Source organism: Narcine bancroftii, chromosome 3 (genome assembly GCF_036971445.1).
Source record: "Narcine bancroftii isolate sNarBan1 chromosome 3, sNarBan1.hap1, whole genome shotgun sequence".
In the NCBI taxonomy this organism is placed as follows: Eukaryota; Metazoa; Chordata; class Chondrichthyes; order Torpediniformes; family Narcinidae; genus Narcine; species Narcine bancroftii.
This window is the reverse complement of record NC_091471.1, coordinates 22,463,345-22,481,355: the sequence shown is the minus strand read 5'-3', so window position 1 is coordinate 22,481,355 and position 18,011 is coordinate 22,463,345. Positions and strand designations below refer to the sequence as shown.

The 18,011-nt window shown below is 42.9% G+C and overlaps 1 protein-coding gene and 1 long non-coding RNA gene across 12 annotated transcripts in view; one reads left to right on the top strand and one right to left on the bottom strand.

The window, feature by feature from the left end:
• The window catches only part of LOC138756997 (uncharacterized), a 30,551-nt gene extending 14,154 nt beyond the window's left edge, over positions 1-16,397 (bottom strand). For both annotated transcript variants that reach the window (XR_011353265.1, XR_011353264.1), the window contains exon 1: positions 16,105-16,397. This is a non-coding gene — a long non-coding RNA (uncharacterized lncRNA). The remainder of the gene's footprint in view (positions 1-16,104) is intronic.
• The window catches only part of LOC138756996 (catenin alpha-2-like), a 667,135-nt gene that overhangs the window by 184,937 nt on the left and 464,187 nt on the right, over positions 1-18,011 (top strand). The window lies entirely within an intron of this gene.

The window sequence follows — 18,011 nt, the reverse complement described above, 5'->3', positions numbered from 1 at the left end:
TGTCCCAAAAATATCAGTTAAGATTAGCCTACACTTAAATTGGTAAATTCATCTTCTCCATGTGCCCAACACTCATTATTATTTCTCCAAAGTTCAATTAGCTAAATTTTATCTAACATTTCTTCAAAATGTGTCAGATGTAAGACTGAAGAAGGAACAATGTTTCATATGTTTTGGTCATGTTTTCTCTTTCTATTTATTAGGAAAGTATCTTTCATTCCTTGCCTTTAGTTGTTAATGTTAATTTGACTTCTAATCTTTTTCTTGCCCTGTTTGGAACAAGTAAACCAACTGACTTGAATTTGTCTTGGCTACAATCCCATGTAGTTGCCTTTGATCTTATTGCTAGAAGAACTATATTAATGAGGTGGAAAGATGCTGTCCCTCTTATTCATAATTAATGACTATCTGATGTGATGGCATGTTTGACTTGGAAAAATTTAGATGTTCCACTACTGAAATGAACTTTAACTTTGTAAGTTTATTGGGACATTTTCTTAATCTATAAGATTATTTTGACCTTGTTTTGTAGTTTGAATGTTTTCCATTTTACAGTAGTGGAACACATGTTTAACCAATAACTTCACAAGGGAGGGATAGGATCACTGGCATAATTTTTACACATTGTGACTTTCTTTTTTGTCTTTTTCAATGTATCATAGATTATTTGTAGCCATATGTTGTAGTATATCTAGTTGTTAGATATTATTACCTATGTACAATTTACTTATAAAACTCAATAAAAAATTAAAACAGAAAAAATTAGACAACCCTTAACTGTTTAGGAAAGTGAAAGATAGATTGATGAAATGCAAGATCCTAGAGGATAACCAAGTGCTTGATATATGTATGCTCAAATTGGGCAATTAAGAACAAGGACTGACATCCAGTGACAGGGAATCAGCTAATTCGACTGAGAGGAAGAGACAATTCTTTGTTGATAGATTGTAAATCCTTGGAATTCTCCATCCCAGTTGATGACTATTTGTACTTAGTGATTTGAGGTCATTACCATTGACATTGAAAGTAGACTTCAATATCCCTTTGTCCTGGAGGAACGTCTCAACATACTTGAGATGCTATATGGCATCCTTCTGCTTTTCTGTACTGTTGTGTGCCTTTTCCCTTTGGATAGCTGGCTGGCCAGTTTAACACATACTTGATGTATCTATATCTAGATTCAAACAAGATATTTGTGCTCTATTCATAATCTTCCATGATTTATCTGTCACACATGCTCAAAGTTACAATTAGAGTATAATAATTGTCGTTCTTGACTACACAAATGCCCAATAAAGTTGATTTGCAATGCAAAAATGTTATGGAGATCACACAGCATTCGTAGGGTGCTGTAAAATGTAAACAATGTTTTGGGTTTAAGCTCTTTGTCAGAAATAATTCTGTTGTTACATGAACTGCTGAGTTTTTCCAGCACATTTATGTAATACATTTGACAACCTGCATCTGGAGATTTTGTTATTTATAATAAATAAGCTGTATTGTTTAAGTTAAATTATAGATCATGCAGAAATTCTTGAGTGTTAAATCCATTATTTTTCTGTGATCTGAGACTAAATTCCTCACAATACACACCATATCAAAATTTTGTATCATTTTAAAATTTACTAATCACATTACTGCATTAACTTCTCATTCATAAATATATATAACAAATGGTAAGCTTCCCTGCACTGATTGTGACAACAGTGAAAGGAAAAATGGTGCAATCTGCAACGCAAAATAATCTGTAAAAAAAAAATAGGATTGAGCAAAGTCAACTCAGATTAATGAAAAATAAATCTTCTTTGACTAATCCAGTAGTATTCAAACTGCCCCCCTAAACTCACATTCCACTTTCAGTAATCCCTGTGCCATAAGTGCTCTGTGATTAGTAAGGAATTGCTGAAAGTGGGATGTGGGTGGAAAGAAAAGATTTGAAAACCAATGTTTTAATTGTATCTAATTGACTTGTTATGTGCACGGTTTCATAATTCCAAAGGAAATGGATCAATGACAATTTTTTTTCAAGCAAAATATTTCAGTAACAATTGGGTCTAGAGCAATGGTTCTCGACCTTCCCTTCCCACTCACATACCACCTTAAGCAATCCCTTACCAATCACAGAGCACTTTTGGCATAGGGATGACTTAAGGTGGAATGTGAGTTTAAGGGGACAGTTTGCAAACCACTAGACTCATCGATTGGAATCTTTTGAAGATGTGATCAGTAGAATAGATAAGGGAGTAGCAATGGATGTGAATTTTCAGAAGGCTGTGGCTAACATGCTACACAGGAGGTTCCACTACAAGAATAGAACTTATGGAATTGATGGTAATAAATTGCCAGATAGAGAAATAGTTGTCGATCTGTAAGCAAAGAATGGGAATAAATGGATCATTTTTGAGCTGGCATCTGTGACAAATGGGATACTATGCGTATTAGTGCATGGGTCTTATTATTCGCTATTCATGATACAATTGAGTGGACCAGATGTCATGTGCGATACTAAACTGCATGGGTATAGAGATGGAGGAAAAAGTCTGCAGTGGAATATGGAGATGCAATGTTGGTCAGAAGAACCTGCCACATAGAATATAATGTGAGAAAGTGTGAGCTCATTCACATCATTGATATAAAAAAAATAGCCCATTTTCCACTAGCACACTGTCTTAGGAATTAACTGTGAATTTACTGGGACAGGGTTCAGTTGAAAAGGATTGTTGTCCAAACGCTGGCTTCAATTGACATAATTTCATGACGGGGATTAACCGCTTCTACCCCTGTTCATATCCCTGGTGTTTACTGATGCTGGCGTGCTGATAAAGCCAGTGGAAAGGGACAACAGAAAGTCACCCATTTCCAATTGAAGGTAGTACACTCTGATCCCCGGAGATGAGTGTGTTCAGTCGAAAAGCAATTAGTGTCCTAGTTAAGGGTAGCCCAGTGGAAACAGTACAAAGGGCTTCCTATCCTGGGATACTGCATAGCTGGGATGCCAGTGGAAAAGGGGTTAATGTTATGTTTACCTTCATATCAAGAATGTTTGGTCACAGAAGTCTTATTGCAATTGTGTAGGGAATTGGTGAGATTGTGCTTTGAGAGTGATATATGTATAGTTTTGTTCTCCTTTCTGATGATAGGATGAATTACCATTGACGAAGTGCAATGAAAATCACCCATATTTGACACCATATAAGACCCACATTTTTCCTCAAAAATATCCCCCGCGTCTGAAATGCAAAGTTGAAATTAGGATGATAATGGTGAGTAACTCCAACAGCGATCATTATCACTGGGGGCTGTGGCGGGCTATCGGGGGGGGGGGGAGTGGAACGGTAGGATCAGTGTGGGGGCTGGTGGTGAGCTGTCGGGAGACTCCCCTGGCAGCCCGTTGTCGGTCCCTGCACTGATACCACTGCCCGGCACCCCGCCAACAGCCTGCCACCAGCCCTGATGCCGATTTCACTGCCATGCTCCCTTGTGTCAGCCCGCCATCAGCACCAACATCAAAACGACTGCCTTGCTCCCCACGACACCAGTCCCCAGACTGATCCTACTGCCCTGCTCACCCCCGACAGCCCACCATCCACCCTGACTCTGATCCCACCACTCCACTATCCCCAACAGCCTGACACCAGCCCCAACACTGATTCCACCGCTCTACTCCCCCTGACAGCCCAACACGACCATTGCACAAAAAATGCCAGTGGATTATAAAGACAAAATATTAGAATTTCATAAATTTGTAATAAATGCACAAAAAACTTGTTTTGAACTTGGCAAATAAGGAAAATGGATGAAGTTCCAGTAACATTCAATTTGCCATCCAACAAGACTGTGAGTGTCAAAGGGGCTAAAACAGTCTTGTAAAAGCCATTGGACATGAAAAGACACTCTATACAGTAGTTCTCGCCTGTTCTACTGATAGCACAAGACTGCTGCCATTTTTAATGCTTAAAAGAAAAACTCAGCCTAAAGAAAAAAAATATTATGTGTTGTTCATCCAAAAGGCTGGATGGATGAAGCTGGAACAAATTTATGGTTACAAAGAATATGGGGAAGGCGTCCTGATGGACTCATAGGAAAATCTTCACTTCTGGACTGGGATCAGTTAAGGGCACACAGAATTGAAGCCAGGAGAATGAAGGCTGTCATTCCTGGTGGTCTGACCAGCCAATGGCAGTCTTTAGGTGTGTAAACAAGCCATTTTAAAACTGCATGCAAGAACACTGGAACAAATGGATGGGAGATTCAGCAAATAACTTCACATCAGCAGGAAGAGTGAAATGTTCCTTCATTCCACAGGTATGCGAGTTTGAATGATCTGGTATAGCTAAGCTGGATTTTTTTTTTCTCTTGTAAATTACAGCATTTTTATTATAAAAAAGATTTTTTCCTGTTGTTCTAGTTGCATGTTTTGTCCAAATTTTAAATGCTTATCCTCTTGGAGAGTTCCAGTAAAGTCAGTGGTTGGTTCAGCTCACTCACAGCTTCCATGTGGTTTTTCTTTTGTTCGTTGCACAGTGCACTGGCCACACTCAGCTTAAATGGGGGAGGGAGACTTGTATGCTCGTGGGTCTTGTCTGTCGTCAAATACGCTAACTAGATGGCACATTTTTCTTTTGAGTATACTGGGAATAGGACTAGAATTCAAAAAAATTAGAGGAGCTCTCTTTGAATCTTGAGAGGCTACCTGCAGAGAGGACTTTTTAAAAACTTTAGTTTATGACCAAAAACAGAGTATGGAAATTCACAATTTGGGACTGAGACAAGACTTTGAAATTTTCTCTCAAAAAGCTCATTTCTTCAGAAAGTATCTGGCTAATTTGATATATATGTCAAGCAAATCATGGGTGGTAAGGTCAGAAAATGGCAGTGCAATATGTCAGCACTGATCTTGTTGAATGGATGAACAGGCTTGAAGATTGGATGGACAACCCTTGCTCCTATTGTTTTCTAATATTCAGTGGGAAATTAAGCAGAAGTGGGTCAAGTATAGAAAACAGAGGACATTATGAATATAAAGTGCACCTGATAAAGGCTTCCCGCCTCTTTGAACAATTCAGCATCGATTTCAAGGGACCCCTTCCTCTAACAGAAACTTGTACTTTCTTATCGCTATCCCATGCCCAGACACCTCCACCACCAGTCATCAGAGCTCTGCACTCCATTTTCACTATGTTCAGGTATCCCAGCTATATTGATCGCGACTAGGACTCATCGTTTATGAGTGAAGAGCTATACAAGAGGCATCGCCTCAAGCAGAATGACTAGCTACAATGTAAATGGTGAATATCAGAATCGATCACAAGAATAACACGATTGTTCTACATCGCCTTGAGAAGTGTTTTGTATCACAGGTAGAGACTTGTCCGTGAACTACTCTTTGCAGACGATGCCGCTTTAGTTGCCCATTCAGAGCCAGCTCTTCAGCGCTTGACGTCCTGCTTTGCGGAAACTGCCAAAATGTTTGGCCTGGAAGTCAGCCTGAAGAAAACTGAGGTCCTCCATCAGCCAGCTCCCCACCATGACTACCAGCCCTCCCACATCTCCATCGGGCACACAAAACTCAAAACGGTCAACCAGTTTACCTATCTCGGCTGCACCATTTCATCAGATGCAAGGATCGACAATGAGATAGACAACAGACTCGCCAAGGCAAATAGCGCCTTTGGAAGACTACACAAAAGAGTCTGGAAAAACAACCAACTGAAAAACCTCACAAAGATAAGCGTATACAGAGCCGTTGTCATACCCACACTCCTGTTCGGCTCCGAATCATGGGTCCTCTACCGGCACCACCTACGGCTCCTAGAACGCTTCCACCAGCGTTGTCTCCGCTCCATCCTCAACATCCATTGGAGCGCTTACATCCCTAACGTCGAAGTACTCGAGATGGCAGAGGTCGACAGCATCGAGTCCACGCTGCTGAAGATCCAGCTGCGCTGGATGGGTCACGTCTCCAGAATGGAGGACCATCGCCTTCCCAAGATCGTGTTATATGGCGAGCTCTCCACTGGCCACCATGACAGAGGTGCACCAAAGAAAAGGTACAAGGACTGCCTAAAGAAATCTCTTGGTGCCTGCCACATTGACCACCGCCAGTGGGCTGATAACGCCTCAAACCGTGCATCTTGGCGCCTCACAGTTTGGCGGGCAGCAACCTCTTTTGAAGAAGACCGCAGAGCCCACCTCACTGACAAAAGGCAAAGGAGGAAAAACCCAACACCCAACCCCAACCAACCAATTTTCCCCTGCAACCGCTGCAATCGTGTCTGCCTGTCCCGCATCGGACTTGTCAGCCACAAACGAGCCTGCAGCTGACGTGGACTTTTTACCCCCTCCATAAATCTTCGTCCGCGAAGCCAAGCCAAAGAAAAAAAGAAAAAAATTACAGATCTAAAATACATTTTATACTCAAAGGTCACTTCGTTAGGATCTATAATCAAGCACTTCATGTAATTATCATTATGGTTATTTTTCAAGATCATTTACTTCAGTACAGGTACTCAAAAAATCAATCAGCAGAATTGAATACAAACCTTTGATCACAGCAGCAATGACATTTTAAAATGAATTATTGATTTGAGATACCAGTCTAGTTTTCGAGATTTGCAATTTCATCATTAGGAAAATCTTTCAGAGTTAAAAGAATATCCATTGGAAAACTCTGAGTAAATTTAGATCACTACAAGCTGCAAAAAGAGAAAATATTAAAAGTACTCTGAAGGTGACTAATCTGCATGGAGAAAAAAAGGAGTTGGCATTCTTGATTGATAACATCATTATTTTTGGGGTGCCAGGCGATGTTTATGGCGACTCTTCATTTGCTTTATGATAAACTGAAGTTGAAGTATATAATGTTATTACATTTCATGTATTACATGTCAATAAAAGGAACCTTGAATCTTGAAATATAAATTATTGAAGAACCAAGGGAAATGCTCAGATTTAATTGGCATTCATGTTGGCTGTAGTTTTCCTGAAGCTTAAATTGTTTGATCTAATGATAGATAAGTTTTCACTGATTAGTTGAGCTTGAAAGTAGAATTGGTTCTAGGATTGGACAAAACGATTGTTTCAGCTTGATTTGTGAAAGAAGTTTATGAAAGTGTCTGTTAAGTGACGGCCATTTGCATATTTTGTTCTGTGGTTCATTAATGAAAGATCTCTTTGTTTGGTCAAGCCATTGAACTACATTTTGAATCAATGTGGTGTTATGTCACATAAATTGGCATCAAGCGACCGAATGACGTGCATATCTGCACAAATCATTGAGTGCAATGAAAGGTGATGCTCGGTGGCCTTCCAAAGAATTACTGGATCATCAGGTTTAGTTGATTTAATTTGGTGAGCTCAGTCAGTACAATCTATCACTTGATTTGTCTGCTGTGCATTTCAGGCCTGAAATAAAATTCCGATGGTAGCTTTCCATTGTAATTAGGAACAATTCAAAAACTTTGTGGAATTTTTACAGTCTGCTGTTACAAAAGTAGAAACAGGTGAATAATTTGCATTAAAGGATGAAATGTTTTGTCTCCCATGTATAATCTAATTTAGCAAAAGCAAACTCTATACTTTTGGATTTTGTGGTCTGTACTAAACTGTAACCAAAGATGATATAATTAGATACATTTTCAAGGTTTTGTGTATTGAGGTGTTGTAAATTAGAGACACGTCATCAGAATGGACGACCACCATAACCAGCTACTAGAATAAATCTTTAAGTAGTTTGTATTGAGCTGTGGAGAATTTAGTGGTAATGACAGCAAGTTGGGACAAGCAAAATCAAAGCTAACGGTCAAATAAAGATGATGGCCTTGAGCTTTGAAGATGAGTAAGGGTAAGATAATCAGAACTCTTGTTATAATGTAGAATATCCAACATCAGGTGACAGACCTCTCAGTGAGAGAGTATTTTGGTGACAGAGACCACAACTCCCTAAGCTTTAGCATAGGTATAGACAAGGATAAAATGTGACAGAGTATATAGATAGACGGACTTGAAGGGCCGACATGGCCTGTTTCCACGCTGTAAACGGCTATATGGTTATATAGATATGTTTTTGGGAGATAAATTGGGAAAGGTTTGTTAGATTAGGTTCCATAGAAACACTTTAAAACAAATCGTATTTAAAATACTGGAGCTCTACGTATCAGCTCCTGAGCCTTTGCAAGAGCTTTTGAAAAGTGCTCAAGAGACTTCACTAATGAATTGTTGTTTGCAAGGGGCAACAGATGATAGACCATGCTGGAGCCATCTGGAAGAGGACTTGCTGTTCTGAGAGCATCATGTGATTTGGCAAGCAGAGACAGTTAATTGGGTTTTCTCTCAGAGAGTCTGGGAGAGAGAGAGAGTGAGAGAGAGAGAGAGAGAGAGAGAGAGACACACACACACACACACACACACACACACACACACACACACACACACACACACACACACACACACACACACACACACACACACACACACCACTTGTACAGTGTTACAGCCAGCAGACAGCAGCTGGGACTGGAACAGGACAAGCTGGCAAGCTTTTGGAAAGCCCCAGTTGTAAGATGGCCTGGTCAAAGCCCTTGTGGTTCATGGAAGAGGAGAGAACTGGCTATCTAATGTTTCACTTGGAATTAGTGAAACAGAAAGGAACTCTGTAGTGACCTGAAAGAAAGAGGTTATCATATGGTGAACCCTGAATGGGTAAGTTTCGCCAGCAAGACACTGAAGTGGCTGATTAAAAAGCAACAACAAATCTCTCTCTGAAAACCGACAAGAACCTTCCTGAGTGGTAACCATTTACCTTTCAAGCACTGGTGAACTTAATAAATGTTAAATTCTGTGCACAGTATAAGAATTGCCTGCAACCAGTGAACTTGGAGGAATGAGAAGTGAGATTGGACTGTGAACCAAAGAACTTTTCTGAACCTACACACACATTACATACACGGGCACTTAGAATTAGAAGGGGGTTAAGTTAGATTAAGTTAGTCAATAGTGATAAGTTAAAGTTTGATTCTATTTTCATGTTTAAAGATAATTAAAAGCAACTTCTGTTTAAGTAGCCATTTGTCGGTGAATATCTATTACTGGTGGGTTTTGTGGTCCTCTGGGCTCGTAACAAAAAGCAGAAAGAAATGTGGAAGTATTTAGTTGGGGAAGGGATAATTAAAATGGGATGAGGGAAAGTAAATTAGGGACAGATGTTCATGGGAGAAAGCCCAGATGTAATGTGGAGAATGCTTCGATACAACTTGTGCAGTGTTCTGGATAGTCTTGTCCCACCCAGACAGGGAGAATATGGAAGCAAGAGGGAACTGTGGTTGGTAAAACAGGTGAGGCAGCTGGTTAAGAGGAAGAAGGAAGCATACATTAAGTTTAGGAAACAAAAAAACAGGAGGGGCTCTTGAGAATTATGTAGTTGTAGCGCTATCGATCAACCACATTAGACTGAGAGTTGTGATTAATAGGCTTTAATCATCATAAGACATTAACATGTCTCACATGTTGCTGGCCCGGTTCCAAGGCAAGTACTGAGATAGGGGTTTAGGCAAAACAGCCTTTATGGGAATTCTCAGGGGAAGAATCACAGATGCAGGAGGTGGGCCAGACCATTTATTATTATTCTTATTATTATTACAGGTTAGTACAAAGAAGACACATTGTTGTGCAGTTCCTCTGTGGACGTGAAGGTGACTTTGCAGTCTCAGACTGGAAGCTCAAAGTCTAGAACTATGGCGGCACTGGAAGTCTGTTGTTGTAATAACTGTGGCTGGTACTCTGTGACGCCATTAATCGCCTTCCACCAGTTTCTGGCAGCGCCTATCTTTGAAAATGGTGTAAACTTCATCACACAGAGTTCGCCTACGGGAGCTGTCGGCAGCCGCAGCTTCTGTCAAGGAAAAACTACGGCACAGTAGTGTAGAGTTTCCTTTACAATGTCTTTATAGAGCTTGCTTGGATGACCTTGAGGTCTCCTTCCAGTCTCAATTCACTATAGAGCAGCTGGTGGTCGTCCATTCTAATGTCATGTCCCACCCACCACATCTGAGCTCTGATGATCAGGGACTCAATGCTGGTGAACTTTGTGTGACCCAAGGCCTCCAGGTTGGAGACATGGTCTTGCCAACAGTCTGAACATTGTGTTAGTGGCTCACAGGTTGTGCTTGGCACACTTACTCAGTTTGATTTCCCACTCCATGTCTCCCAAGGACTCTGTTCCAGTTGTCGTTCTCCACCCCCACCCTAGCATTGAAGTCACCCAAGATGACGAGTTTGTTGCTGGCAGGGTTTATCAGAATAGTCTGATCCAGGTCCTCATAGGAACTTTCCTTGTCTTCATCTGAACTCATAAGAGTTGGTGCATAGACACTGACATGGTGACATGCCGGACCTTAATGAGAGGGAAACAGAACTTCATGATACGTTCATTGATTCCAGTGGGTAGGGTAGGGACGTTCTTCAGCGGAGCAGTTTTGATCGCAAAACCTACTCCATGGATCCTGTTGTCAGTCTGTGGTTTTCCTTTCCAAAAGGATGTATATCCACTCTCTGCTTCCTGTAATGATCCCTGGCCTTACTTAGTGCAGCAATGTCAAAGCGATAACAGCAAAATTCAGCCACTATGAGTGCTGTTTGTCTTTCAGGCCTCGCCACCTTGTCTCTATCCAGCAAGGTGTGGACATTCCAGGTTCCAAAAATGAGTTTCACAAAGAGATGCTCTGCCAGCCGCAGTTAGCTAGCCAGATGCTGTTATGGGGCAGGCAGTGTTTGGCGTACCTCTTCTAATCCCCTCCCTCATGTGAGGGTTGGCAGTGCTGTCCTAAAGAGAGTCGTCTGGATGCTGCTGGACATCTCTGCTGCCCCGGGTACAGAGATGAATGACCACTGGTCCAAAGGCCAGTGGTCATCGCCACCTATTGCGTCGCCATTCCCCCATTGCCGCAAGATTTGATGAATTGGGTTAACTGAGATAAATTGCACCACAGAAACATGTGCCTGATGGAGTTTTAAGTGGAACAGCTGTTGCATAGGGGCGATCCCACTCTCTCGGCAGAAGAGACCTTGATCCATTGGCATGGATCATTACGGTTGGAGACCTCTCTTGCTGCATTGGATGACCAGGACGCCTAAGTGTCTTGTCATGCTCTTAGTGCTCCACAATGCCTTCTGGGCCTGTCTTCTTGACCGTTAGCCAAATGTACAGTACATACAGACAGTGCTAATAGCTACACTGTGGTTCCACCACAGTCACCCCTTCTTTTAAAACTGAGTCCGATGGGGTGAAGTGAGTCAATGTCCATTACAGATTTAGCCTGTCTGGTGTGACTGTCGCAGGGCTTGCTGATGCTCAGCTGCTGGTTCCAGGGCAGTGTTTTCCATGACAAGCCGTGGCTCCAGTGGCTAAGGGGATTAACATGACTGTGGGGTTGCTGCGCCTGGGGTTGGGGGTGGGGCTTCAGGTGTAATTAGTGGGGCCAGGTGGCCTGTTACGTGAGGGTCCCCTGCATGCACCAGGTTCCAGATGGAAACCATGTGCTGCCGTCCATCCTGGTATTCCATGTAAGCGTTCTGGGGGTTTGAATAGAGGAGGTGGACCTTCTCGACCAGAGGGTCCATCTTGTGGCTCCTGGTATGCCTACAAAGCAGGTCAAGCCCAGGGGTCATCAGCCAGGACTGGTGTGATTCCTGACACCTACTTCCTAGGGAAGGAAAAGAGCCTTTTATGCAGTGTTGCATTAGTAGCAGTAAGGAGGAGGGACCTGATAGCGTGGAATGCCTCAGCGAGGACGTCTTGCCATTGGGAGATGGGCAGGTCTTTCAACCTGAGGGCTTGGAGGATTGCCTTCCAAACGGTGGGGTTCTCCCTTTCTGTCTGGCCATTCCTTCGGGGATTATAGCTCATGGTCCTGCTTGTGGCTATACCCTTAGCCAGCAGGTACTGGCACAGCTCCTCACTCATAAATGAGGAACCCTGGTTACTATGGATATAGCAAGGGTATCTGAACAGAGAGAATATGCTCTATAATGACTTTATTACTATGGCCATGGTCATGTCTGGCGAAAGGAAAGTGGGAGTATTCCTCGATAATGTTGAGGAAATATATCTTCCTTTTGGTGGAGGGAAGGGGGCCTTTGAACTCCATATTCAGGCATTCAAAAGGGCGGATGGCTCTAATTAGGTGAGTTTTGTCTGGCTGGTAGAATTGGGGTTTACATTTGGCACAGACTGGGCAGCTCCAGGTTAGTTCCCAGATATCCTCAACCGAGTTGGGGAGGTTATGAGCTCAAACGAAGTGGTAGAGCCTGGTGACCCCAAGGTGGGGCAGAGGTTGTTGTGGCAGGCTTGGAGGTGGTCCACTGCACGTTGGTGCATATAGCTTGGAAAAGGGCATCGGGAGGCTTGTTGAACTTCCCGTGCTGGTCCAAGATCTCGTAATTGTACATGGATAGCTCAGTTCTCCACCTCAGGATCTTGTCATTCTTAATATTTCCCCACTGTTTGTTATTGAACGTAAAGGTAACTGCATGTTGGTCAGTCAGCATGGTGAATGGTTTGCTGACCAGGTAGTGCCTCCAGTGGCTCATAGCTTTCACTGTGCCCTGGGCCTCCTTCTCGATGGCTGAGTGCTGGTGTTTGAGAACCTGGATTGTCTGTGGAAAAAAATGCCACGGGCCTGCCCGCCTGCCTGGTTGAATGTGGTAGCCAGGGCAAAGTCAGACACATCACTCCCCACCTGGAAAGGGATGGATTTATCCAGAGCATGCACTGCCACCTCGGCGATGTCACCCTTGATGCGTGTCAACGCCATTTGGGCTTCTAATGACAGGGAAAAAGTGGTTTTATTCACCAGAGGGTGGGCTTTGTCTTTATAATTAGGGATACACTGGGTGTAGTAGGAAAAGAACTCCAAGAACCACTTCAGGGTCTTGAGGTTGTGGAGCAGTGAGAGCTCCAGCAGGGGATGCATACGGTTAGGGTCAGGCCAAATGACGCCATTCTCCACCACACAACCAAGGATGGCCAGCTGTGAAGTGCTGAACATGCACTTCTTTTGGTTGCACATGAGGTTGAGACTTTTTGCTTTGAAGAAAACTTTCTGTAGATTAGTATCGTGATCCTGCTGGTCTTGGCTGCAGGTGGTTATGTTGTCCAGAGAGGGAAACATGGCCTTTAGCCCATGGTCATCCACTATCTGGTTCATCTCCTTTTGGAAGATGGGGATACCATTGGTGACCCAGAAGGGGACCCGGAGGAAGTGGTAGAGGCAGCCATCTGTCTCGAAGGCAGTGTACAGGCTGATTGGGATTTGGTGATATCCAACTTGAGATTGATGGATGAGAAGACCCAGTACTGGGCAATCTCATTCACCATATCGGCGAAGCAGCAGAGAGAGTAAGACATCCAGCTGGGTAAATTGGTTTATGGTCTGACTATAACCAATGGCCATGCAGTGTTTCTCCCTGCTCTTACCTACTACCACCTATGCCCTTCAGGGGCTGGTGCTAGATTCTATGATCCTTTCAGCCAGAAATCATTTAACTTCTGCTTTGATGAAGGCTCTGTCGCTGGGGTTGTATTGCCTGCTCTTGGTGGTGACAGGCTTGTAGTTGGGGATGAGGTTCTTGAACAGGGATGGCAGTGGGACCCGGAGGGTGGATAGACCACAGCTTGTGTTCTGAAGGTGGGCGGGTGATTTAAAGATTGGTAGTTGTGGGTGTGGCCCGTCAAACTAAATTTAGACGCTTTTGTGCTGGCAAAGGAAGTCCAACCCCAGTATGACTGGTGGGCAGAGCTGTGGCATGATAAGGAGTTAAAGTTCTTGTACTCAGTGTCAATGTCATGGTGTAGTTGCTGTGGATCTCAGACAAGTAGGATTTGGAGGCCAGGGTGACCTTACACTTCACTGGAGTTACCGCGAGGGTGAATGAAGCCCTCCGTGCTCCCAGTATTGAATAGATAGTTCATGATGTGATTGTTTTCTCCTTGTCGATCATGGCCCTGGCTAGTTGGTGTGGGCTGCCCTGGTCCAGGATAATCAAGGCCAACCTCTGGTCGCTATCTGAATCGCTGTTGCAGTCGATGTTGTAGCCCCACAAGATGGCTGCCCCCATGCCACACATGCAGTGTTGCTCCTCACTGCCAGAAGTGATGCCGGAAGTGCTGCCATCCTGGTTTTCTTTCCCCACAGTTCTTCTGAGCCGTTCCCCATGATCGTATGTGGCAAAGGAAGTGACGCAGTCCAAGATGGCGGCACTGTTGGAGGAAGGTTTGGAACTACATACCTTCCCATAGTGTCCCTTTTTTCCCCACAGGTGGAACATGTGGCTTTTCGGGCCAGGCAGCTCTTATGGGGATGTTTTGCATAGCTGAAGAAGTAGCACTTCAGGTGCTCGATGACGGCAGCGGTAAACTTTGGTGGGGACACACTCATCCACAGCCGTTTTAAAAAAAAATCCTGGTGTCATCATTCAGATCCTCAGCTGAGTCCTGAAAACCACCCAGTTCATGACTTGAGGAAGTTTTGTAACCGTTCTTCAGCCTCCTGTGATCATCTTCTCACAGACCTGATCTCTGGATCCTCTCTTTTTAGGCTCTGTCTGAATGAAGGCAGAAGGAGCATAGCCAGGTGATCAGACTTCCCAAAATGTGGTCTTAGGAAAGAATGGTAGGCCTTCCTTTGGTGAAGCAGTGATCGATTGTGTTGGGACCTCTGGTACAGCAAGTGGTAGTTGGGCTGGGTTTTCTTGACGCAGGCTTGATTAAAGTTGCCGACTAAGATTTCTAGTGTATCGGGCTGGGGCGTCTCTTGTTTACTGACCACATTGTGCAGCTCCACAAGTGCCTGTTTGTAATCGGCATTGAGAGGGTTATAAACTCCATTTAGCATCACTGATGAGAACTCTCAGGGTAGATAGAAGGCCCTGCATTTAATCGAAATTTGCTCTGAGGCAGTAGAGCAGGAGGTTGACATAACCCAATTGTCCATGCACCACCCAGTATTAAAGAAAAAGCATCTACCACCTCTCTCCCTCTTCCAGAATCTGAGTTCCGATCCAGTCTATGAATGGACAGGTTGGACAGTGGTGTATTGTGTGTTCTCTGTTAGCCAGGTCTTGGTGCAGCAAACTACTGAGATTCATCTTACCAGCCTCTGATAAAGCAGCCTTGCCCTCAAGATGTCAATTTTATTGTCCAGTAACATGGACGGTAAGGGAGGTCTCAGTCTCCTCTGCTTTAGCCTTTGGATGCCGGCTCTCACACCACATTTTCTACCTCAATATTGGTGGTGGCCTGACCCTTTAAGATCTCTGCCTTCCAGCCGGCCTGTTCCTGACTCAGCTGCTACCTGGGAAATTTGAAGGTCATTAACTGTGTTCAGCAGCTTGTTGGTCACGAAAAAAGTGCATGCAGTTGATTATAATGAAAGCTGCTGAGATGATGAGTATTTTAGAGGAGTATTTAACAAGGGTTCTGCAGCCTGCAGAAAGTCGCTGTGGGTCGCCAGCACCATTTTTTTAAATGTTTCCTTGAAAGTGGCAAAACAGGTAGTTAAACATAGTGAAGAAGTCATTTAGCATATTTGCCTTCATTGGTCATGGAATTGAGAACAGGAGTTGAAATATTATCTTACAATTCCACTAAACATGGGCAAAATCATATTTGCAGTATGGCATGCAGTTCTGGTGACCAAACTATTCCATTAAATTAGGAGAATTGGAGTTAAATAAGTGTATGGAAGGGATGTATCATTGATAAAGATGAATAAGAGAGGCATTGATAATTTTTGAGATATGAGATTATTATCATATTAAGTATGGATGTTCAAAAAGTATTTCTGCAGCCCAGGTTTGCAAGATATACCGTAAACAATTTAAGTAAATTACCATAATGTGCCATAAGACAGAAAAAAGGGAAGATAAATATAAAGGGATAGATAAATATTCACAGTTGAGGTTAGAGTGAAAATAAATTGATTTTACAGTAGTGCATGGACCCATGGTGAGGGCGGTTGAGGAGGTAGTTTGCTACCCAGCATGGCTGTTGGGGAAAATAAAACAGTCTTGAACCTTAAGGTGCTGAACTCTAGGTCCTATATCTTCTACCTGAAGGTAGCAGTGGAAAGAGATCTTCAGTTAGGAAGAGATTGGTTCCTTTGATGAACTTGGCTGTTTTTCTTCCACTTTCTATGGCTTTCTGTTTTCCTATATACTCCAGTTCCAGTCAGAGACAATCTCCTGGGGTAGAGGAGTTGCTCACCACAGTATTTTTAGCATCTTCCCAGTTCTGGAAGTCTCACTGCTGGATATTATCGTTTCCTGGACATGTGTGGTGTGCATTTTACTGTCCCCACCGTCAGCTCAGCCCTGAATATTGTCTGGGCCTTGCTGCATTGGATTATGGACTGTTTCATTATTTGAAGAGTCATGGATGATGCTGATCATTGTGCAATCATCAATGAACAACCCTACTTCTGACCTTGTGATTGGAGGAGCATATTGATGAAGCAGTTGAAGAGGGGTTCAGCCAAGAACCATGAACTCCTGATATCCTGTGTCTGAGATGATTCCAACTAGTGGATTCTCATTGACTCCAGCTTCCAGGGCTCCTTGATTTCATAGGCAGTTATTCTCAGTTCACTTCTGGAGTTCCTCTTTTTCCATCTATGCTTGGAGTAAAATGAGGAGCAAGTAACTTTGGCAGAACTCAGACTGAGCTTCTATGAGCCGGCTGTGGCTAAACAAGTGTCACTTGGAAACACCATTGAATATCCTTTGATTAATGCAGAAGCATTAGTCAGGATGAAATAAAGCATTTGCCACATTTACCTCCATTGCCTTTATCAACTTTAAAGGACTCTGGAAAATAAAATAGTCGCAGGATCAGAGCCAGCTTCCACTAAGAATCAAACAAGATTTAAACTGTATATTGACAATAAGTTCAGTCCTGTAAATACAGCAGGTGCACTCGCATTGTGGCTCTTTAAGTATTTCTGACTATCAATTCTGCTATTAACATTCACTGAATCAACCAGCATTAATGTCCTTCAGGTGTAGAAAGATCCATTCTTTGGCTGTGGTGAAAAATAAGGCTTTGCTCCATTTATTTATTGACTATGGACTCTCTTAGTTATTATTCAGTCTTATGAGTTTTAGGATGTTTTTGTTGAAATAATTATATACCTCATAAATCCGTCTGTCTGATATGTAACCATTGCACAGTATTAGGTATTCGTGTTCATTTTTTCCAACTTATTTGCCCTTAAGACTTATTAAATGTCTCTTTAGATCTCTCTGCCTTCAAATAGCTATAAAGAACACATTACTTCAATGAAACGCAAGTAATTTTATTCATTTGTCACATGGTGTTCATCTCTTTTATTGCCTCAATGTTCTTGTTCACATCAGTAACAAAAAATATTGTTTAAACCATTACCTGTAAATCAAATCTACCTTGCTGTTAATGAAAATTTGAAGCTTTGGCAACATTTATACCACTTAATATGCTGAGCGACTGAAAAAGTACTCAAAGATTCTAATATTTATTCAGTGATGTGTGGGACAAAGTCACGTTTTTCCCTTTATTTGTCCCTGTGCCCCATAGTTTTAAATTTGTAATCCAACAAGTCACATGACTTAAAGTGCACATTCCAGGTTTTATTCAAGGTCAATTTCTCCGTCTCTGCTACATCTGTTCCCAGGATGAGGTCTTCCAGTCCAGGTCTTCCGAAATGTCTACCTTTTTCCACAAACTTGACTTCCCCTCCACCATCATCAACTCAGCCCTCACCTGCATCTCCTCCATTTCCCGCTCATCAGTCCTGGCCCCCTCTGCCCCCAGAGCAACAAACATAGAATTCACCTTATCCTCACCTACCACCCCACCAGCTACCGCATCCAACACATTATCCTCTAGAATTTCAGGCACTTACAACAGGATCCCATTACCAGACACATCTTCCCTCTTCTCCCCTCACTACCTTTAATAAGCACTGCTTGCTCCATGACTCCTT